At 37.5% G+C, this 25,291-nt stretch overlaps 1 pseudogene; it reads left to right on the forward strand.

The window, feature by feature from the left end:
- The first annotated feature begins 24,019 nt into the window (after window positions 1–24,019).
- Window positions 24,020–24,118, forward strand: LOC133758943 (U6 spliceosomal RNA; annotated as a pseudogene).
- The last annotated feature ends 1,173 nt before the right edge of the window (window positions 24,119–25,291 follow it).

The raw sequence follows: 25,291 nt of genomic DNA on the forward strand, positions 1-25,291 counted from the left end.
ACAGCTGATCAGAACTGGAGCAGCCGGGACTGGTACCTATATGGATGCCGGTGTAGCACGTGGCAGCTTAACCCATTATGCCACAAAACTGGCCCATTATCCTATTTTTTAAAACAGGAAAAAAAGTCATGAAGCAATAAAGGGACCTTGTAAGAAGGATTGTGTCATCTTAGACTTCCACTCCCAGTTAATAGTGAATGAAATGCTCATCATAATCGTATGTGTACCAAAGATATTTAGAAAATCATATTTTCTAAAGGTCAGGAGTTCCCAGCAAGATAAGCCTAGAGATTTGATCATAATTCTATTGCTGGTTTAAGATCAGAAACTCTTCCATTTTCTTACTTGTCTCTTAGCTTCCCGAGCGGTAGAAATTAGTTCCAGCTCCTTCTGACTTATTTCCATACTATGCTACTCTGTAGCTACAGTTGAAGAAATGTGCAACGTACAGTTTTGTTCCCTTCATCCTAGGTATCACCAATAAAGATTATCTTTGTTGGAACTCAGCACCAGCAGCCTCTTTGCTGATCACAAGGAAGGAGACATTATCAGAGATTGGGGTACAATCACATCTGTATCACTTTAATGGCCGCTTTATCTATTTCCCTTGGGACTAATAGGATTAGAAAATAGATTGGTCTCCATAGAGCTCATCCTGTCCATGCAGTCTCTTCCAGGAAACTGTTTTATTCCTATTTCCAGCCAGTGTTATGTCAGATGATTTGACTTAAGTCATATCATCTCTAAAACTACCACCACAGCATATTTGATCCCAGTGCTTGACCCAGTGTAAGGGAAGATGAGTTAGAAAGGCCGAAATGAATATCAGATTCTACAATTGCAATTGATCCTAATGAGAAAGAGGACAGGGAAGATAATATATAGAGCTAGAGATAGCTGCATGCACAGCAATCTGGTGAGACATTGGAGCAACCCAGTATGACATAATTGTAAAAGATTTGGTAGACAAGATGATCTGGATGATATTTAACTAAGGATGTACATTAGGGTAACAAAAAACAGTATGAGATGTATCATGGCTACTTAGATCCACCATAATAAAAATGGATGCTTAACAGAAAGGCTTTTAAAAATATTTGTTTCCTTTTAAATATCTTGTACAAGGCATGAAGAACACTAAGGCATGACTACTCCCTGAAGTCAACAATGTAATGTGTAGTTGAACAAAGTGCATCTGCTCAACTACTTCCATGATTTATCTTATTGAAAAGGAGACTTTTTAGATGAGGAAGTTTAAACATTGATATGAAGTTATCGTTTAATGAAAAGACTGTAAATGTACTTAGCAACTCTTTCAACTCACAAGAATTGTAAGTTGTTGTGTAAGAAGTTGTGTATACATTTGAAATTTTTTTAGTGATTTCTAAGGATTCAGGAGAACCGAAAAAACATGGAAATATGGGAAACAGGCACCCATTGTCAGATTCTTCCTTGGAAACTGAAAGCAATAGTTTATGAATCAGTAATCATGTCTTCAGTACTGCAAATAATTCTGGAATGTCATAGTGTGAGTAATTTGCAGGAATATCTAATGTTCAGAACAATGGTAGGCCGAGTTAATCATATATATGATGATATGTATATCTAGTATATACATTTTTATATATATTAGGTTAACACCAATATTTTGATAATAGGTAAGGTTCAAGAAATGTATATGCACCATCTTTAGATTTCAGTTTGAGGAGATTCAATAAATTTTCCATTATATACTTGGAAACAAAATGGAGAAATGAATCTTCTATATTAGACAGCAACATTTGTTACATTCAGGTAGAAAATTTTCATGGAATGGACTGGGTTGCAGAAATCTTGAAGACTTGGAGTATCTTTTGTTTACCTTGTTGCACAAGCATGTTGTTCATAGTAAATACTCAAAAATGTTAATATATGTCTGAACAAAGGAATGAATATTGAATAGAACCATTAATGTTAAATGGTTATCTAACAGCTTTTGGGCAAGGACTGCTCAAAAAACACTGTAAAGTGACTTTGATTAAGGTTCCAGGGATGATACTGGCCTAAATGCTTGCTGGCAATGGCAAATTTGACTTTGAATCTACTTCTTATATACAAATTCACTAATGGTTATTATTATCTTTTTCACTTTTTTAAAGATTCATTTATTTATTTGAAAGGCAGAGTAACAGAGGTGCAGAGAGAAAGAGAGAAAAAGAGAGAGAGAGAATCTTCCATCTGCTGGTTCACTCCCCAAATGGCTGCAACTGTTGTGGCTGGGCTGATCCAAAGCCAGAAGCCTGGAGTTTCTTCTGGGTCTCCCATGGTGGTGCAGGGGCCAAAGGACTTGGGCCATCTTCCACTACTTTTCCAGGCCAAAGCAGAGAGCTGGATAGGAGTGGAGCAGCTAGGCCTGGAACTGGCCCCAATATGGGATGACAGCACTGCAGGTTTCAGCTTTACCTGCTGTGCCACAGCACTGGCATTGGATATTATATTTTATGCTGAGACATTTATGTGACAACATTGTAGGTAATTACATCACATAGAGTAGAAGCTTAGTAATTGATATTCTAAAACACATGTTTTGAATGTGTCCAGATCTTTTGCGGAACTATCTTACATTATAAAAGTATTAGTACAGGCATTGTCTCAAGAAATGTGGTTATTTTCTATATGTATTATGGTGACTAACTTGTGGTAGAATATTTAATGAGCTTGAAATACTTTAACTTAATATATCTAGCTTTGTTTTGCAATGAGCATGTAAACTTTGACCTTTCAATGAATGAATTGAAGTCGGCAAAAAATTGTGCATGGTAGTTTTGTGATGCAGATTTCAGTTAATGGACCACATAATTAAGATGACCAATTGCTAATGTGGTTGGAGACATTCCAAAACTCTACCAATTGCAGTGCATTTCCCACTATTATCCACAGGGATTAATAATTCTTTTCATTGGCTTTATTAAAATTCTTCAACAAATTTAAGAATATTTCAATTCATAATGGAAGAAATAGTATTATATCTACTTGTACAGTAAAGTACAGGAAATGAGAAAGGCATAGCTCATCTCTAAGCATCTATAATAGTTCTATCTGATGCTTCTTTATGTAACAGTACTTTCATAATTATATTTTATGAGTGTGTATAAATGAATTCACATTATATGGATACTTTTGTCAAGGACTAATAAATAGTATGAATAAAGAAGGCAAGGGATAACATACACAGATGAGTCCATTCATTTCAGATAGATAGTGTCCGTAAGTAATAAAGAAGGTTCCTCATAATTATAGCATTTTCCCCCTTTATTTTCATTGCTAGATTTTCTTTAGGTGCTCAATAAATGTTTACAGAACTACATTGTATTATCAATAACACAATCATAGTAAAATATTATTTTGAAAGGCATAGTTCCAGTATTGACTGAAAATATAACAGATTTAAATCATACAATTTATCTTTGAATCTCCAGTGCTAAACATAGTATATGATATTTAATTTTAAGTCAACATATTAATTGAAAAAGTACATGGATAAATTATCTACTCTAAAATTAGATGGAATTGGAAGTTATTTGCTTTGTAACAATGTATTACCCTAAAAGGAGATTGAAATACATGTAGAAGAATGTCAATATTTATAATAAATGGTTGGGTAGAACTTGGATGTGTGTCTGACATAGTTGAGCAGTGGCTGATAAAGCAGCTTAAAGACATTGTGGAGAGTGGCGCCACGGCTCACTAGGCTAATCCTCCACCTGTGGTGCCGGTACTCTGGGTTCTAGTCCCGGTCGGGGTGCCGGATTCTGTCCCGGTTGCTCCTCTTCCAATTCAGCTCTCTGCTGTGGCCCAGGAAGGCAGTGGAGGATGGCTCAAGTGCTTGGGCACTGCTCCCGTATGGGAGACCAGCAGGAGGCACCTGGCTCCTGGCCTTGGATCGGTGCAGCGCTGGCCGTAGCAGCCATTTGGGGGGGTGAACCAACGGAAGGAAGACATTTCTCTCTGTCTCTCTTTCTCACTGTCTAACTCTGCCTGTCAAAGAAAAAGAAAAAAGAACTTGGATGTGTATTTTATATTATTCTCGGTATTTTTCCTTATATTAGAAGTATTGAGAAATTTTTAGTTTGAAGTGTTTAGTTTGTCTTTTTTTTATGTTGTTGGCTTTCTCTTCTATCTAAATGGTTCTATAACATTTATTAAAAGGAAATATTTTTGTCTTAATACAATATTAAGTGGTGGTGAATAACCATGTGTAAAAATGTACATAGATTTGACTTTCTCCCTCATTTATCTATTCTAAGCCCAACTTGTTCTTTCATTTCTCTATTCTCTTCAAGGTAGGAAACTAATTCTATTATGAAGGAATCTGTAGGATGCACAATTTAATCTTTAGACCTTATAAAAGAGATGGCTAATATTTTTCTGTAATAGCATAGCCAAAATAAGAGCTTAAATAAAATCTTATAGCTAGATTTACTTCGCCATCAGCGAAGTAAACAGTAAGTAGAAAAAACCTCCTTTTCAGACCAAAGGGAAAGAAAGTTTTTAAGTGAGAATACAATTTTCCTCATGGGCATTGTCTACCTTAGAAAAACTACTACAGAACATGCCTGTGACTATAGACTTATAGTTCAGGCCACTGAAGATTAGAGATGGGACATGGGCACTCCCTTGACTTGCATCCTCTGGTCTGCTTTAACAAAAACCAGGAGGAAAAGAAAGCTAGGCATCAGAAGCAATGGGTGGCAGGCCTATTAATGGCTGATCTGTACAGTGATCTGCCCTCAAGGAGACCCAACAGGCCAGTCCACTGCAGTGGCTTTCAATGTGGTAAGCCTGGGCTTCAGCAGAAGTCAGCTTGTGAAGAGCCCTGGCAGCTCTGCCAAGAGTTGGATCACTGGAAATGGACCTGCCCTGGAGTCGAAGGATGCCCAGGTCAGAGCCACAAATCTTATTGGCTCTAAGCTGAAAAGCCCTTCAATCAGCCCAACTTCCAAAGTGACCACTGCAGCTGAGGGGACGGCCAAGTAGGGTAGCAACATTGCAGGAAGATCTGTAAATTTCTTGTTAGAGATGCCACATGCCTTTACTTGGCCAGCTCTCCTCCCAGGCCAGCTAAGTAATGAAAGTCAACAGAGTGCCTTTCCCTAGGAGGTTCACACCTCCCTTAGGATGTACCCCATGTGAAGAGATAGATAGGTCTGGGCCTCTTAACTTACAAGGCCTAAAGCCCACCAGATTATTATCAAGCCCCTTCTGTCAGGTTCTATTTGCCTCTCAATCAGAAAACTTAATTGTAGCTTAGACAGCACCTCTTAGCTCCTCTAATAATGACTATGTCCTTTGTTCTAGACCCTGTCTAGCGCACTTGGGCCTCATTCCTTCGTAACCATAACCTCTACTCTACCACCAATGGCTCTCCTCTTCCCCACTTAATGCTGGTTAATGCCACTCTTAGGATCATTGGTTACTATCCTCACCCTGTCTTTTATGACCTTGTCTACATATGATCAGAGTCGGCGAACTTGGTAGGCTTCCATAGCCTTGGCAACTCATGATGAGAGCCTAGAGTGGTTACTGGCACCATAAACTAGAGTGTCAATTTGTTGGGTCAACAACAGGAGTCACTGTGCACTTGCTCCTCATGTGGGATCTCTGTCCTTAATGTGCTGTACATTGTGATTTAATGCTATAACTAGTACTCAAACAGTATGTTTCACTTTGTGTTTCTATGTGGGTGCAAACTGTTGAAATCTTTACTTAATATATACTAAATTGATCTTCTGTATATAAAGAGAATTGAAAATGAATCTTGATATGAATGGAAGGGGAGAGGGAGGAGGAGAGGGGAGCATTGCGGGTGGGAGGGAAGTTATGGGAGGGGGAAGCCGTTGTAATCCATAAGCTGTACATTGGAAATTTATATTCATTAAATAAAAGTTTTAAAAAAAGTACCTAGATTTATTTCTTTCAGTCTCTTCCTTTGCAAACATGTAGACATGAGCTAAGCTGAAAAACAGATTTTTAAATTCATAGCTGTGTTTAAAGTAGAGACAGTAAAGAAATCTTCAGGTATCTATCCTCTTTTTTTTTTTTTTTTCTTTTTTGACAGGCAGAGTGGACAGTGAGAGAGAGAGACAGAGAGAAAGGTCTTCCTTTGCCATTGGTTCACCCCCCAATGGCCTCTGCGGCCGGCGCACCACGCTGATCCAAAGGCAGGAGCCAGGTGCTTCTCCTGGTCTCCCATGGGGTGCAGGGCCCAAGGACCTGGGCCATCTTCCACTGCCTTCCCGGGCCACAGCAGAGAGCTGGACAGGAAGAGGAGCGACTGGGACACAATCCGGTGCCCTGACCGGGACTAGAACCTGGTGTGCCGGGTCTGCAGGTGGAGGATTAGCCTATTGAGCCGTGGCGCCGGCCCAGATATCTATCCTTAACACCATAGAAGTCGTTAAAAGCTAAAACCTAAATTTTAGAATAAATGTGTTATCTATGGCTTTCTCAGCAGGGTAAGGGGAAATATGAGGGTGCAGGAACCTGAAATTTTAAGAAATAGCTAACTGGGGATCTGGATATTGGATTTTGAACCTATGAAAGTGGAAGAAATCAGATCTGAAAATTTCTATAGGAATCTTGCATCTCCAATAGACAGTACCCTAAATAAAAGAGGAAGTTGGCAATTCCCACCAGGCCAAAAAGACAACAGGCTTGAAAAACCTTTTGCTGGCAACAGCAATAGGGGATAAAAGCAGCTCTGCAGAGAGTGTGCACAGGCTTGCTTGCCTCCCATCAGCCTATGGGATTATTGTAGTCTACCTGGGTGGTCAGGGAAACTGGGAGCTGAGAGATTACATTACAACAGCCCAGGTCTGTTGGGATGGCTTGTCTGCAGCAGAAGTTTATGGGAATCATTTCCAGAGGAAAACATTCTTAACCTAGGATTTTCATATTCTAAATTCTAGTTTTCAGCATACCTGTTAGGAAGTAGTTTTGATATCTTGTATTTCATTTGTGGAAATATGGCATGGAGAGTCAAAATAGGAGTGCCTTAATGATATTAAGTTAATAAGTGATACTAAAGTGACCAATATGAGTTTATGTCTTTCTGACATGAACATCTGCTTTTTTTAAAAAAAAAAAAGAAAAAGATTTATTTGAAAGTCAGAGTTACACAAACAGAGAAGGAGATAGAGGTCTTCCATCAGCTGATTCACTCTCAATTGGCCTCAATGGCTAAAGCTGCACTGATCCAAAGCCAGGAGCCAGGAGCTTCTTCTGGATCTCCCACATGGGTGCAGGAGCCCAAGGACTTGGACCATCTTCTACTGCTTTCCCAAGCCATAGCAGTGAGCTGGATCGGAAGTAGAGCAGCTGGGACTCGAATTGGTGCCCATATGGGATGCCAGCACTGCAGGTGGCGGCTTTACCTGTTAATCCACAACAGCGGCACTCATCTGTGCTTTTTTATAAACAATATCTCAAAGATAAACTGAAGATTCAGAAATGTTTAAGGTTCAAACTTCCTGCTTAACCCTACATCCATCCATTAATTCATTTATTCTTTTATGCATTCTTTCATCAAAGAAATACCAGGATGAGTATTTGGCGCAGCAGTTAAAGTTAGAATGTCACTTGGGATGCCTACATACCATATTTGAGTGACTGGGTTTTAGTCTTGGCTTAGTTTCTTATTCCTGCTTTCTTCTAATGTGCACCCTGGAAGACAGCTGGTGATAGTCTATGTACATAAATTCCTGGCATCTACCTGGAAGACCCCTATTGAGTTTCAGTCTCCTAACTTTGGCCTGGCCCAGCCCTACCTGTTTTGAACATTTGGGGAGTGAACCAAAAAGTGGAAGATATCTTTCTATCTCTTTCTCTGTTTCTATGCCTTTCAAGTAAAATGAATAAAAGGTTTAAATGTAAATGATTACCAGAAAATCAAAAAGAAAAAAAATGCAATGTATCATCTAATGTGTCAGGCATTGTGTATACACAAAGAGAGGGCTTTGCTCATGGCACTCACAGTCTAATAGGATGGATGGTAATTGTGGCAACATTGAATAATGCCACTACCCTCCTAAAATATCCATGCTCTAAACCTGGAAACCTCTGCACGTGTTATGCTATATGGCAAAAGGGACTTTGAAATTGTGGTTTGGGTTACCAATCTTGACATGAGGAAATTACCCCGAATTGTTAAGATGGGGCCAATTTAATCATATCAAACCCTTTTTTTTTTATTTTTTTATTTTTTTTCTTTTTTTTTAACTTTTATTTAATGAATATAAATTTCCAGTGTACAGCTTATGGATTACAATGGCTTCCCCCTCCCATAACTTCCCTCCACCCACAACCCTCCCCTCTCCCACTCCCTCTCCCCTTCCATTTGCATCAAGATTCATTTTCAATTCTCTTTATATACAGAAGATCAATTTAGTATAAAGATTTCAACAGTTTGCACCCACATAGAAACACAAAGTGAAACATACTGTTGGAGTACTAGTTATAGCATTAAATCACAATGTACAGCACATTAAGGACAGAGATCCCACATGAGGAGCAAGTGCACAGTGACTCCTGTTGTTGACCCAACAAATTGACACTCTAGTTTATGGCGCCAGTAACCATCCTAGGCTGTCGTCATGAGTTGCCAAGGCTATGGAAGCCTTCCAAGTTTGCCGACTCTGATCATATTTAGACAAGGTCATAAAAGACAGAGTGAGGATAGTAACCAGTGATCCTAAGAGTGCCATTTACCAGGTTTGAACAATTATACAGCATTAAGTGGGGAAGAGGACCATCAGTACACACAGGTTGGGAGTAGAGCCATTGGTGGTAGAGTAGAGGTTATAATTACAAAGGAATGAGGCCCAAGTGCACTAGACAGGGCCTAGAACAAAGGACAGAGTCATTATTAGATGAGCTAAGAAAGGTGCTGTCTAAGCTACAAGTAATTTTTCTGATTGAGAGGCAAATAGAACCTGATAGAAGGGGCTTGATAATAATCCGTTAGGCTTTAGGCCTTGTAAATTCAGAGGCCCAGACCTATCTATCTCTTCACATGGGGTATATCCTAAGGAAGGTGTGAACCTCCTAGGGGAAGGCACTCTGTTGACTTTCATTATTTGGCTGGCCTGGGAGGAGAGCTGGCCAGGTAAAGGCAGGGGGCATCTCTAACAAGAAATTTACAGTTCTGCCTGCAATGTTGCTGACCCTACTTGACCATCCCCTCAGCTGCAGTGGTCACTTTTAAAAGCAGAGCATCATTTCTGAATGAAGTCAGAGAAGGATGACCTATAGAAGACAAGACAGATATCAAGGCCTGAGAAGGACTTTATTAGCACTTACCATCTTTGAAGGCAAAAGGAACCATGATTCAAGCAATGGGGTAGCATTTAGAAGTTGAGAATATTTCCTGCCAACAAACATCCAGAAAATGGGGGCCTCAGTCATATATATCCACAGAACTGAATTCTGCCAACAATTTCATGAAACTGGAAGCAGATTTCTCTTAGAGCTTTTAAAAAGGAGCATAGTCTTGCCAAAATCTTCATTTTGGCCTTACCTTATGCTATTCTGAACAGAGACCCAGCCCCGCTTGTCTGTCTGCTGACCTATAGAAACTGTGAGATAATAATTTTGTGTCCATTTAAGCCACGAAGTTTATGGTAAATCATTATACCAATAATAAAAATGAATATGATAATAAATATGAAAACCTACTAATGAATACAGCATAGTAGCTACTTAGTAGAAAAGAACAAGATATTATGAAAGAGAACCACAGTAGGACCTATGTGAAGAACCCCAGGAATATAGACAGAGGATGGCCTTGCTTCATATTTTCTTTTAATTCTCTGAAGCATCTCCCTGTAATCTGACTTCTCATCTTCGGGAATAGTTATAAGACATGCACTAAATGTAGTGGATGCATTAGATCCTACAGAGATGTATAGATGATTTTGGGAGATGCCTCACTGTGTGAAATAATCCAGATTGGCAAGTTGCAGTCTGGGTTGAACCTGGTCTGTCATACCTCTTTACAAGACTTGCAAGCTAAGGATTTTCATATATTTAGATAGTTTAAAACAAAATGAAAGGAAGAATAACATTGTGTGGGCTGTGAAAGTTCTAGGAGGTTCCAACCTCATTGTCCATAAATAAAGTTTATAGAAGATTGCCAAAGCCATTTATTTGTGTGTTTTCAATGATTACTTGCATCTTAAAATGGCAGAATTGAGTAGGTGTGAGAGAGACTGAATTACCTGTAAAATCTAAAGTATTTATAGTCTAGCCTTTCATAGATTAAAGGATTTCAAACTCTATTCCACAATGTAGATCCATGAGGCATGTATCATTAGAATTTGTACAATTGAACTAAGTACCATATAGAGAGAAGGTATTTGCTTATGAAGACTGGAAAGGGACACATGGAAAAACTGACATTTGAAATGATCTTTAAAGGAAATGGAGTAAGGGTTAAACATTTTATTTTATTATTTCTTTAAGATATATTTTACTTAATTGAAAGGCAGAGTTACAGAGAGAAAGGGAGAGGTGGGGGGGGAGAGAGAGAGAGAGAGAGAGAGAGAGAGAGAGAGAGAGATTTTTCATGTGCTGGTTTACTTCCCAAATGGCCACAACAGCCTGGACTGTCCCAGGCAGAAGCCAGGAGCCAGGGGCTTCATCCAAGTCTCCCATATGAGTTCAGGGGCCTGGGCATTTGGGTCATCATATATTGCTTTTCCAGGTGTATTAGTAGTGAGCTGATTCAGAAGTTGAACAGCAGGGATTTGAAACCAATGCTAATAGGGGTGGTGGCATCCCAGGTGGCAAGTTAATCTGCTGTGCCACAGTGCCAGACCCTGGGTTGGACATTTTAGACAGGAGACAAAGATTCCCTGATAACTATATGCAATAGGAATTTTGTTAAATTTGCTACTTGTTGGAGCCAGGGCTGTGGCGTAGTGGGTAAAGCCGCTGCCTGCAGTGTCAACATCCCATATGGACGCTGGTTCGAGACCTAGCCACTTTTCTTCTGATCCAGCTCTCTGCTGTAGCCTGGGAAAGCAGTGGAGGATGGACCAAGTCCTTAAGCCTCTGCACCCACGTGGGAGACCTTAAGGAATTTCCTCGCTCCTGGCTTTGGACTGGTGCAGCTCTGGCCATTGCGGCCACTTGGGGAGTGAACCAGCGGATGGAAGACCTCTCTCTCTTGCTCTCTGCCTCTGCCTCTCTGTAACTCTGCCTTTCAAATAAATCTTTTTAAAAAATTTGCTACTTGTTAGATATTTTAAAAACTGAATTCAGGCCGGCACCATAGCTCAATAGGCTAATCCTCCGCCTTGCGGTGCTGGCACACCGGTTCTAGTCCCGGTTGGGGCACCGGATTCTGTCCCGGTTGCTCCTCTTCCAGGCCAGCTCTCTGCTGTGGCCCGGGAAGGCAGTGGAGGATGGCCCAAGTGCTTGGGCCCTGCACCTGCATGGGAGACCAGGAGAAGCACCTGGCTCCTGCCTTCGGATCATCGCTGTGCGCCGGCCGCAACGCACCAGCTGCAGTGGCCATTGAGGGGTGAACCAAGGATAAAGGAAGACTTTTCTCTCTGTCTCTCTCACTGTCCACTCTGCCTGTCAAAAAAAAAATTAAAAAAAAAATTTCTATCACACTGTACTGCACCCCTTCCCCCCAACCCTAACCCCTCAAATGCATTCCAAGAGGCTGGCTTGCTTAAAGCTGTAGCATCTTACAAGCTTACAGAAATCCACCTCTTTGCTAGAAAAATGCCCTTTTTAGAGACTGCATTTTCTTGCTTGTATTAGTTAGAATCATTACTAATATTTTAGCTTGACTTTACCATTTACTAACTGTGAGACATTCACATGTATTTTTTTATTTTGACAGGCAGAGTGGACAGTGAGAGAGAGAGACAGAGAGAAAGGTCTTCCTTTGCCATTGGTTCACCCTCCAATGGCCTCCACGGCCAGCGTGCTGTGGCCAGTGCACTGCGCTGATCCGAAGGCAGGAGCCAGGTGCTTCTCCTGGTCTCCCGTGGGGTGCAGGGCCCAAGCACTTGGGCCATCCTCCACTGTACTCCTGGGCCATAGCAGAGAGGTGGCCTGGAAGAGGGGCAACCGGGACAGAATCCGGTGCCCCGACAGGGACTAGAACCAGGTGTGTCGGCGCCGCAGGCGGAGGATTAGCCTAGTGAGCCGCGGCGCCAGCCCACATGTATCTTAAACTCTGTAAGTCTCATTTTCTCAGGAGTAAAAATAAAACTCTCATTTATCTACCACAATGTTGGTATTAAAACTTCTACTATATGTGCAGGACTTAGAATAGCACCTTAGAAGATTGTGATACAGATTTTTAAAGGATATTTAAAATTTTTGTCTGTACTTTTGTATTGAAAACATTGTAAGCATTTAAAAGGAATAGATATCACCTATTTGCAATAGTCTTCAATATTATTATTATTATTATTATTATTATTATTTTGCTTAGTAAGCCTTTATTCAACAACTTCCGTTTACCAGGAATTTGGTAATCATTGTACTAAGCAATTGGGATGTAACACATACAATAGTTTTTTTCCTGCCCTCAAAAGGCTTGTCCTCAAGTTGCATATGGAAAGCAGGAGAAGAAAAATAGCATTGGTGAAAGTGGTAATTTTTCTACGCATGACCTCATTTGTCTTGGAATGTGCTAAATTTTAGGATTTTGAATCTTTGAGAAGAAAATCAGTCTGATTGACAGAATCAGCCTGGACCATGAACTGGTGACATGGAAAAACACCACATCTTGATCCCTCATAATGATAGTGGCTTGGCAGCTGCCTCATCTATTTCAGTGTGGATTCTCTCTGATTATTGTTAATTTAATAACACTTATAATAATGAAAAGTTAGCAAACCCAAGTACCACACATGTGACCAAACAAAATTTTAGTTTGAACTAAGACTTTTCTTTTTCACTGACAGCAATTCTAACGAGGATGAGATTTCTTGATTTTTTTTCCCCTAACTTATATTCATCAATGTTCTATTTAAGTAGTTGTCTGTAGTTTTGAAGGGGGTTGCTTTTTATTTTTAATGTTTATTATTTTTGCTATTTACCTGTTCCTTTCAGTGGAGACTTTTTGTCTTTTTTTCTTCTGTTCTCACAGCAGGAACGCCATTTTAAACAGATTGGTTTGCTCATTTATTCTGCTTCTAGAATTGGCATGATTATATCTGGGCCTTTAATGGTAGAATTATTGGAAGTAAGAAAGGTTTCAGCTTGAATCAGCTAGACCTTGTCTTTGACCATTTTGCAATGAGTAATAACTCTTCAGATTGTCATTTATCAGATCCTAAAATTCCATGTAGGAAATTTGCCACAAAAGATATAATTTTGAGAAAGAATTATTCAAACGGTCTGCATTAAATTAGACCACAGTTAGTAAAATTGGTTCATCTTTTGAATAATGTTATTATGGGAACTGAAAGGCAGAAAAACTACTCTCTAGTAACTTGGTAACAGCCTCATGGGAGTCTGGACACATGTGTCTTTATTGATGTTTATTGTCTAAAAATAAATAAAGCACAAATGCAATAATAGAAGCACCATACTTATATCTATATTTTGTCCAGTTTATTCAGGACAAGTATCCATCATCTGGACTGAGTTCTCTTTTTTTGGTAACACATTTTAACTGTCAGAGTCCAACTATATATATAGAATGAGTGCCTGTGTACATATTAGTTATCAGTAGCTAAAAGTGTCTTTCTACTAAGGCAGAGGATGCTTGGCTAATATACAAATATATATATATATGTGTGTGTGTATATATGTTATATGTATATATATGTTATATGTATATATATATACACACACACACACATATATACTTTTTTTTCCAAAGAATTTTTGTATTTCATAGCCGTGTGTTTTCAAAATTAACTGATGACTAATATAGATACTATGTTAGAACTTCCTTGCACAGTTTTATTATTATTTATTTGTAATTAATTGATCTGTGACAGCAATGTAAAAAAAAATCTGCCTACTAATTTAATAGCCTAGAGATACACTGAAATATATTTACTTTTATTTTATTATAAGGAATGTCTTAAATATTATCTGACACTTAGTGCCTTTGGGAAAATAATAGAAGAACTTCAGAGTTCTGGTTTATGCTATGTATTAAAATATTTACCAAGTTGGAGTTAAAATGACAGCATTTTATTGAATTCAGTAGCTTTTTTATGAAAGATTTATTTATTAAATTTATTTGAAAGGCAGAGTGAGAGAGAAAGAGGGCGAGAGGAGACCAAGAGATTTTTTTTTCATATGTTGGCTCATTGTCCAAATGTTTCCAATAACCAGGGCTGGACCCGGCCAAAGCTAGGAGCTGGGAAATCTATCTGGTCTCTCACATGGGTGACAGGGACCCAAATACTTGCCTTCCAAGGTCCGTTAGAAGGAAGCTGGGTTGGAAGCCGAGTAGCCAGGATTGGAATTGGCACTCCAGTTCGGGATGCAGGTGTTACAAATAATGGCTTAACTTGCTTCACTATGATATGGCAGCCCAACAGCACCTTTTTCTGATCTTTGTTCAAAACAGAAGTTCTGAACCTACAGTGTGAGTTAGCGTCCATTAGCCATTGTAGCATTTCCATTCTTGGAATGGCTGCACTGATGCACTGTGGAATGACAATTTCGACTCATTTCAATTGGAATGAATTTAATACTTTAATCACATGCATTAGTTTCATATAAGTTAATTCTCTTACTAGTTCAATTGCCTAGACTTCATGGTTTCATAAATTGATTTTAAACTAATGATAGATGGCACTTGAAAAGAACAAAGGGGCCTGCATTCCCCTTTGACATTTTTCCTTTTGAACATTGTCATGTACAGCCTGAGGCATTGAACAAAGTGTCCTAATTGAAGTCAATGATAAAAAAACATGTTGGAAGATTGATGTTTGTGGGATTCTTCATCTCATTTTGGAGACAAGATATTCCAAGAGCAGCAATGGAAAAGGAATGGCATAAGTTGATTCAGATTAGTGTGGCTTCTGGGTACCTCAATTTTTTACTAGATTTTTCATCTTGGAACATTTAACTACCCTCTCTGGTATTCAGTTCCTCATATAGCATAGATTATGGTGAAGGGTGACAGCATAGTCTTTTTTCCCCTTCTTTTGGAAAAGCAAAACACTCTCCTGATCTTGCTCACTAACATGGGATAATTATTTAACCTTTGTGTTAAGTAATGGAATAATTACTTAACATCTGTATGTCTTATTTTAGTTATCTTTTCAATGGGTTGTAATGACAATACTTTTTCAAAGTATATTATTATAATAAGTAAATAAGAATACCCATATAAAACACCTAGAATACCAATCAGAATGAAGTAAATGCTCAATAAAATTGACAGTTATTATTGTTATGTGCTCTAAATGGAGCTTACATTGAGAAGAAAGGCAAAGCGTATGTTGTGAAGGAATTAATTTTCTGCTGTTAGTGGGAGTAGCCTGAAAATTCACATTTTCACCAGATCATACTAGCTGTGTGTAGAAGGGGTTATGAGTTGTACAGATTGTCCAAGAGGCTCAACGCAAGGTCCTCACCTAAGAAAGAAGTGAGAATATAAAGAAGAAAACAAGTTAGTAGATTGAATGTCAGTTTGCTGCTGGAATTGACAACAGTTGATGTCTAAATATGTGAAAAGTGAATAAAGTTGATAAATTTTTTGTTATCCTAAGCAATAAAATATTAAAGTGATGGTCATATATGATAAAGGTGTGTAGTGGTTTATTGGTAGAGAAGAAAAAAGTAGAAGGCAGTTTGGAAGGATTAGGATAATGAAAGTAATTGTAGAAAATTATTTATGAAAGGCCTTCAAAAAGTTTCATGGAAAATACATATTATGAATAACTGGATGGATTTCAAAATGTTTATTTGAAAGGGAGGGGAGAAAGAGCAAGAGAGTGAGTAAGAGAGATTCCATCCACTGGTTCACACAACGAATGCTTGCAACAGCCAGGGCTGGGCCAGCCAAAGCCAAGAGGCTGAAAATCCATTCAGGTCTCACATGTTTGTGACAGGAGTCCAAGCACCTGGGCCATCATCTGCAGCCTCCTGAGAGCATTAGCAGGAAGGTTTATTGGAAGATGTGACAGAACATGATCCCAGGAACTCAGACGTGGGATGCAAGCATCCCAATTGGCAGCTTAACCTGCTACACTACAACACCAATCTTCAAAACATTTTTACACCCAAATAAACTTATCTTTGAATTAAATTTTTACACAAACTTTTTGAAGTTCTCTTATATGTTGTGCTCAAGGCATTTTACACAGGGGAAAACATAGTAAAATCTGTTTGGGGAATACCTAAATCTGACTCTTTGGGAATGAGTGAAGATGTTTGGAGAATTAGGCAAAGCCTGATTTCCTACCAAGCAAAGCTATGATGGAATTTATCCTTTGAAAAATTTAAAACACATTTGGGAAAGCAGTCATGGAAAAAATTGAAACTTTAATTTTTGTCTTAATATGAATTAATTAAATTGTTGATTTATTTTTACTACTCATCTCAAGGTAGATGGGCTACGTGAAAAGAATGATTATTGAAATTAATCATTACTTTGGAAAGTGCATCTTATATGAAGAAGCAAAATACTAGAGTGAATAAAATACTGAAAAGGGAAATAGTACTAGTCTTATGGATGAAAAAAGGAGGAAGAAGCACAAGGTGGCAGTAAAACACTTTACTTCCTTTAAATCACCACTTAGGGCTGGCCACTAATTCTAGGGTCCCCACACTATTGACTTTTCAAAAAAAAAAAAATGGTTGACATAGGTTCTACCACACATTCAACAACATATACTTGTTGAGCAATTACTGTGTTCTGCTAGTGCTTCTAGGAACCCAACATACAGTGATAAATAAGAGATGATTACAAGTGCCTACACACAAACTGGATGAGTAAAAAGATCAAATTAGAAAGTTAATGAAATAAAGTAAAATATATATAATCAATTCTGATTGTGACATGTAAAAATAAGCGAGGTTGACACAGAGACGTGATAGCAAGTAACAAAGGGATTCTTGGCTTGGATACTCGAGGAAAAACCTTATGTAAGCAGACATACAATATTTTTATGTATCTTTCAGTGATCATTAGAGGAGACAATGGGTAGTATCTGTTCAGAGATTTTAATTTAAGGGAGCTTGTTTTTTACTCCTTTCAAAATGAGACAGAGTTTGCTTTTAAAAAATACAATGAGAACTACTAGAATATATTCTGTTTTGAAGAATATTCAAATATAGAGAAGGAATTCACAATGTGGGACAAAAAGAGACAGTTTCACATGTGAATTCTCAGAGGGGTACTGGGATGGGATACTGAATATCAGGACAGCAACAAGACTTTGGTAGAGAATACATGCTTCTTCCATTCCAAAGTTGAGAAGCTAAGGATAATAAGTGCAGGTTCAGATAGTTGATAGTTTTGATGACAAATGGAGGAAGGATTTCCTTCCTGTTTATTAATTTTACTTTTTTTTTTTGAGTTTATGGTTTTATTCCAACCTATAAGGAGAGAAACACTTTGAATTGTTCACTACGATGTGCTGCTGCTAATTCTAAACTTCTAAGTACACTTAAATAAACTTTTCCCGTGTGGAGAAATTCATTTTAATGTAAATACTGTCATCCTGTGTTTATATTTCTATTTCAAAGTTAGTGTAAGAACACAAAACACAAAATCAGCAAAAATTTTATATATTGAGGATAAAAAATTTTCTTACAAATAATATCAATCTCATCTTTTTTTTAAAAAGATTTATTTTATTTATTTGAAAGGCACAGTTACAGAGAGAGAGAGAGAGAGAGAGAGAGAGAGAGATCTTCCCATCCACTGGTTCATCCTCCAAATGGTTACAATGGTCAGGGTTGGGCCTGACCAAAGCCAGGAGCCAGGAGCCAGGAGCCAGGAGACTCCTTTGGATCTCCCTTGTGAGTGTAGGGCCTGAGCACTTGGGACATCTGCTGCTGCTTTCCCAGGCACACCAGCATGGAACTGGGTAAAGAATGGAGCAGCTGGGATTTGAGCCAATGCCCACATAGGATGCCAGCATCCCAGGTGGCGGCTTTACCCACTATGCCACAACAAGGGCTCCATAAATCTCATCTTTACCTAAGGATAAAACTTTGATGTACTAGAAAAGCAAACTCAAATTTCAGTGCTATTTTTCATTTGATGAACATATTAGTTATTCTGAGTTACTGTGTTAATGTGAAATCCACTTATCATTCTTTACCACTTGTTAACTCTATGTATGTAGCTAAGCAAACTATTGTCATGTAAAAATTTTTAAAATCACAGATTTAAAACTTTCCAACTTACATTTCATAATTTAGTTACCAGCCTGATAATTTAGGTTTCCTCTTCTTCATTCATCTTTAATTAATTAATTAAACAATTATTATTGAAACCAGATATATGGCAGGGAATTTGACAACAGAGACCTCTGACCTAATGATCCGATTTTTTATTGGATAAATACATTTAACTAATAATTTCAAGCATAATATTTAACTAATATTTCAACCTAATGAATGGGAGAAGCACAAGGCTTTGTGAAAGTAAAATGTGAGCTTGTGTTTCACAGACCAGGAGAAATGTGGAAATAGGAAAAACATGCAAACAATCAGATAGAAACATGGACACTTTCCAACCAATCCTTGACCTTCATTTCAAACATTACTTTTCACAAACTTGGCTGGGAAAAACTCTGAAATAATTCAGGAAGAATGGTGGAATCCTAGATGCTTGGCCTGTGTGGATTAATAGCTTAAGTTTATGGGACAAAAATTATCCTGATTTATATATAATTACAACATATTTAGTTCAGTCTGATAATGAAACTTTATCTACAGTTGTCCAAACATCGTGGGTCTAGAAATAGCTATGAGTTTCCAAACAAATCATTTCTAATTTTCATGTGGTCAATATAATGACAACTTGAGAACTAGCTTCTACATGAATAATGTCAGAAGATATAACCATGTTTCTAATGTCTACTCTTCTTTTTCATTTGCCAGATAAACATTTTCAATGGAGATGATGAAATCAGTGCAGACAAGGCTGCTTTCACTTAAAAACAGGAATGAAAAGCATGCTTTGTAACTAGTGAATGGGCAAACAGTCAAAGAGCTTTAAACTATGTCAAGATTTAAAGTCTAGGATTTGTAAGACTTGCTTTTAAACATATTTAAATTTGAAATTACTGTAGGAAAAACCTTGATCCATCTCCCTTTAATCAATATCAAGAGATGTGAACTTTTGCCCTGTTTCACCTCACAAAAAAATTCTACACATGACTCTTACTAAATGACTAGAATTATATGAAATTATTTCATATTTTAATGAATCACTCTGAATAGCTATATCTCTAAATAATGTATAAGAATCATTTTGAAGTTTATTCCAAGCAAAATTCAGTTGGCCAAATAACACTACTGATTTTTTTTTCTGGTTTATTTACTAAAAATTAATAGCTTAGGACTAGTTTAAAAATTAAAAATAGGAAGGATGATTTTTAAAAAAGATGTATTTATTTATTCAAAATACACAGTGACAGAAAGAGATCTGCCATCCAGTAGTTTACTCTCCAAATGGCTGCAACAGCCATGACTAGGCCAGGCAGATGTCTGGAGCCTGGAGTTACATCCTGGCTTTCCTTTTGGGTGGCAGAGCATCTTCTGTTACTTTCTCAGACATATTAGTAGGGAGCTGGATCAGAAGCAGAGAAGCCAGGCCTCCAATCTATACTCCAATAGATGTGGGCACCACAGGTGATGGCTTAAATCTCTGTGCTACTATACCAGCTCAAGAAAAGATTTTTAGTGTATTTAAAGAACTCAGTTCTTTTACATATCCTAAGTTGCTAGCTGTTCTCTGGCTGTATAGTGTTTTGTGTTTGAAATAATTTAAATCTTCTAGTTAATTAAAAATATATAAGCACATACTTACGTAATGTATATCTTTAAATAATCACTTATGATTTCTGAGTCACAGATTAAAACATGCATAACAAAAATATTAATTATATTGGTGATATCATATAATGTTAGAGTTATCAATGATGGAGAAAAAAGTCTTAAGTGGCTAGTTAGAATCTGAGACTCAGGTTGGTGTTTGGCTTAGTGGTTTAGACGTCCACATCCCTTATTGGAGTGCCTGGGTTCTAGTCCCATTCCTCATCTGATCCAGCATCCTGGTAATGTGCACCCTTGGAGACAATGGGTGATAACTTAAGTACTTGAGTCCCTGCCACCATATGAGAGATCAGAGTGCAGTTCTAGGCTCCTGGATTCAAGCCCCAGCTGTTGCAGGCATTTGGAGAGTGAATCCATCAGATAAAAAGTCTCTCTCTCTCTCTCTCGCTCTTGCTCTCACTCTCTTTCTTCCTCTCTCTCCCTCTCATTCTCTCTCTTTCTTTCAAATAAAACAAATACATAAATAAAACTTAAAAAAATTAGAGCTTTAGACAAATTTATTATTCCAGTGATGAAGTGGGAAAGAAATCTAAGTTGGGATTAGAAGATAGGCTTTATTATTTACTTGTTTATCCCATAGACATTTATTTATGTCTGCTATATGCTAAACACTTCTCATGACTTAAAGAAATGAAGATGAAAGAGTTCCAAGACCCTTGCTCAATATAGTATTGCTTTCTGGTATCCCTGTTTCAACCCTTCACCTTCTTAATAAAAACATTAAAACCTATTAGAGAATGAGAAGAAGAACATAGAGAATTTGGAAGATTCCTTTGGCAAAATTATTGAGAAATTGAACCAAAAGATAAATAGAGGAAAAAAGTAGAGATTACACATAAAAGATGCAGTTAAAAATAATATGAGCTCTAGAAGCGTGGCACAGAGAAACCATGGGGTAAGAATAATGAACGTGATCATCTGAGGACAAAGGGTGTGAAGGACTGTTATTTATAATAAAAGTCCTATCACTCATCTTACACAATGGATTGAAAAAAGTATTTCATCATGAAGTTAAGAAAACAAAGCAGCAAATCTGGTTGTAATTGTTCCCCTAGAGAGAAAGAAATAGTAATAAAATATATGAGATACTGTGATGTATCTGAATTGCATCAGAATTCTCAACAGCAATGCTGGAAGCTATATTGCTGGATTAATATAGTATGTTCAGTACTATTCAGGAAAATTACATACAATCTATTTAATTCTATGCATACTCAAACTATTAATCAAGCAAGTGGAGATACTAATGATATTGGAGATATGCATACTCCATCTAAAAATATGTTTCCTGCATACTTCTGTCTCTGAAGCAACTTTTGTGTGTGTTCCACAAGCATGGGCAGCAAACTAAAAATGAAGAAAATGTAGGGAATAAGAAATTAAAACCAGGAAAGAGGCAAAGGGAATGTGTAGATGATATTGTAGGCCCAGAGCAGCATGACTGCTGTGCCCTAAGATAGAGATGTCAACATGTTTATGAAAGCAGATTCTCACAATGTAGAATCTTATGACATGCCTTCCTTTCCCCAGAATTAGCACATCAGCACAGTGAAAGCCAATGGGTTTCACTTTTTTTGATATAGTTTACATTTTGGGGGGATGTATACTTTATATGTTTTCATTAATGAAGAATTGAAGTGTGCCTGTGAGCTTTGTTTGAAGATGTTAATAAATGAGAGCGAAAGTAAGTATCCAAAGGGAGATAATTGCTGTTCTTGATACATCTGATGAAGGAAAACAATAAAGAGATTGCACATGAAATTTAAGTTCTTTAACATATGATGTGCTTTGTGTAAGCAGAGCACTCCAGCTAATGTTAGTAATGAATTGGTTAGCACAACATATGCATGGAGTCTGATTCCAGAAACTTACTGGGAAAAGCACATATATTGTCAAACTCAGAGCATTCTTATACTATAGTGGTGGTGTGAATATCAATTCTATATTTAGTATGAAGGTATCAAGACAAAAATATGCAAAACAATTATAGCTATGATAATCTGTTAAGGGACACAAACAGTAAAAGTTACAAAACGTGCTAGCAAAAGTAAATTGGAGGTGGGCATTTGACCTAGTGATTAAGATGTGTGAGTTCCACATTGGATGTTCAAGTCCTGGTTCAGCTCCCAAATCCAGCTTCCTGCTAATGCACTCCTTGATATATAGCAGGTGGTTGCACAAATAATTGTTTTCCTGCCACTAATCTTGGAAAAATGAAATCCCACCTCCCAGCTTCAACCTAGGCTTGGTCCAGCAGGCATTTGTGTAGTAAACTGGCAGATGACACCTCTCTCTCTGTGCCTCCCAAATAAAATGTTATTTTTTAAAAAAAATTAGGAAGACAAATTTTGGTTGTAAAGGAAGCAACAATGTAGAGCTTGTGCAGGAGATCTCTTTTACTAAGGAGAGAAGATCCCACCAATGTTGCCTTCTCTCTTTTAACTGTCATTTGAACAAGAGATTTTATATTCCTGCAGCCCAGAATGCAGAAAATCCCCACCAATCTATGATTATAAAAGGAAGCATCATCCACATGACTTATACAAAATAAAAAGATGGAAATAAAATACATCATTCTCCCCTCCCCAGCAATCCAGTGTTGTTCAATACCTCTAAGATGTTCAGAATCTCATCTGCTCAACCAAGATTCTTCAGAAATAATGGTGTTAGTTCTTGCCTAGTCTAGAATGCCCAAACCTAAAAGTTTCTTGAAGTAGATACAACATTTGAGCCTTACTTATTTGTCACAAATGCATTTAGAAGGTGAGTCCTAACCATACTTACATGTAATAAATTACACACACACATACACACACACACAGAAATCTTAATCAGGTTAAGTGGCAGGAATGAGGAAAGTGGAGACACCACTAAAATTATTTAAAATTCTGGAATAATTTATGCACATTTAATTTGCCAAATATGTAAGACTTTTTAAGAGAAATACAGGAAACACAAAACTCTGCTCATGGTTTTCATTTCTGAAAGTATTTGTACTTTTGTCAGAAATTAATACAAAATAACATATTTTTATTTCACTTATACTAAGTTGAAATGGTATCTCTTTTTAAAATGTTTATTTATTTATTTATTTGAGAAGCAGAGAGACAGAGAAAGATAACAGGCAAGCAGATAGAGCTCCTATCTAGTTGCTCACTCCTCAGATCTCCAAGAAGGCAGGAACCTAATCTAGATCTCACACATGACTGTCAACAACCCCATTTGAGCCATCAACAATGCCTCCTAGAGTCTATGTGAATAGGAACTTGGAGCACAGCACAGAAACCAGATACTCTGGAAAGTGATATAATTGTCATCATTGGAATTTTATAAGCTAGGCTGAATGGTCACTCCAGATTGCTTCATTTTAGCTAGAGAAAACCAGATTAAATGTGAGAAGACATAATTAAACTTAATGTTATTTATCAAAAAATACAGTCATGACTTCAGGTTCATCTATTCATCTTGCTGTTTATCTTGAGATTAATCTATACCTTTAGGTAAATTTATTCATCCTTCTATAACATTATGATATTGAAACTACATACACTTTTGAAAAGATCCCTATGAAATTAAGTCTGCATTTATAACTAGATCATATATACAATTTAGTTTTGTACCATATTAGAGTAGACATTAAATGTGCACTTTGGGAGCATATATACTATTTTTTAAAGATTTATTTAATTTATTTATTTGAAAGACAGAGTTACAGAGAGAGATAGAGACAGAGAGATCGTTCATCCACTGGTTCACTCCTCAGATGGCTGCAACTGCTGGAGCTGAGCTGATCCAAAGCCATGAACCAGGAGCTTCTTCTGGGTCTCCCACATGGGTGCAGGGGCCTAAGGAATTGGACCATCTTCTACTGCTTTCCCAGGCCATAGAAGAGAGCTGGATCAGAAGAGGAGCAACTGGTACTAGAACTGGTGCCCATATGGGATGCCAGCACTGCAACCAGTGGCTTTACCACTGCGCCACAGCGCTGGCCCCTAAAATTGAAATACTATGGAGAAGATTAACATGATCCTTGTACAAGGTTGGAATGCATATTTTTGAAGCTTTGAATATTTTTAATTAAGAACTAATAAAAGGATTGATGTTGGGGTGCAGCTAGTTAAGCTGCTCCTTGGGACACTACATCTCATATTGAACCTTGGCTACTCCCACACTTGTGAATCAGCTCCCTGACAGTGCTCTAGGAGACAGCAGATGATGGTCTATACACTTGGGTGTCTGCCTCCCATGAAGGAGACCCTGATGGAATTATAGTCCCTTGATTCAGCCTAGCCTATCCCTGACGATGACTGGAATTTGGGAAGTGAAGCAGCAGATGAAAAGTCTCTCTTTGTCCCTCTCCTTCTCCATGTTACTCTCTCTCTCTCTCTGTCTCTCTCCCTTTTTCACTATGTCTTTCAAATAAATAAATGAGTAAATGAATAAATAAATCTTTCTAAAAATAAAATTAAGTGAATTTATTACCAATAGGCCAGTCTTACAAGAACAATCAAATATTCCTTTGGATATAATGAAAGGACACCATGTTAGCTTGAATTTATATGAACTAAAAAAGAGCACCAACAAAGGTAACTACATAAGTAATTTTTGTAAAGTGTAAGTATTTTTGTTTATACTATTTTTATTCCTTCTGATTTAAAAGATAAATATAAGAATCATCATAATCTATGTTTATGTGCATCTGATGAAGAAAGATGTAAGAAATTGATAGATTTTAATGTTTTAGTAAGAGAATAGAAATGCTTGAATATACTGATTTTTTTTCACTGATATACATTATATTTTTTGTACTCAGTTTCCACAGATCAGGGAAAACACATGGTATTTTTCTTTTGGGGAATGGCTTATTTCAATAAGCATAATGGATTCCAGTTGCATCCATTTTGTTGTGAAAGACAGAATTTCATTATTTTTATAGCTGAGTAGCATACTATAGTGTATATGTAACACATTTTCCTTATTCAGTCAGAGGTTGATGGTTATCTGGCTGATTCCACATTAGCTATTGTGAATTAGGCTGCAGTAAACATGGGAATACAGATAACTCTTTATATGTCAATTTTCATTTTGTTTGGATGGAATGCTGGGTCAAATGACTGATCTGTTTTCAGCTTTCTGAGGTATCTCTATACTATCTTCCACAATGGCTGTACTAGTTTGCATTCTCATCAACAGTGGACTACGGTGCATTTTTCCCCACATTGTCACCAGCATTTATTTGTTGATTTCT

This window comes from Lepus europaeus, chromosome 4, assembly GCF_033115175.1.
Source record: "Lepus europaeus isolate LE1 chromosome 4, mLepTim1.pri, whole genome shotgun sequence".
Classification (NCBI taxonomy): Eukaryota; Metazoa; Chordata; class Mammalia; order Lagomorpha; family Leporidae; genus Lepus; species Lepus europaeus.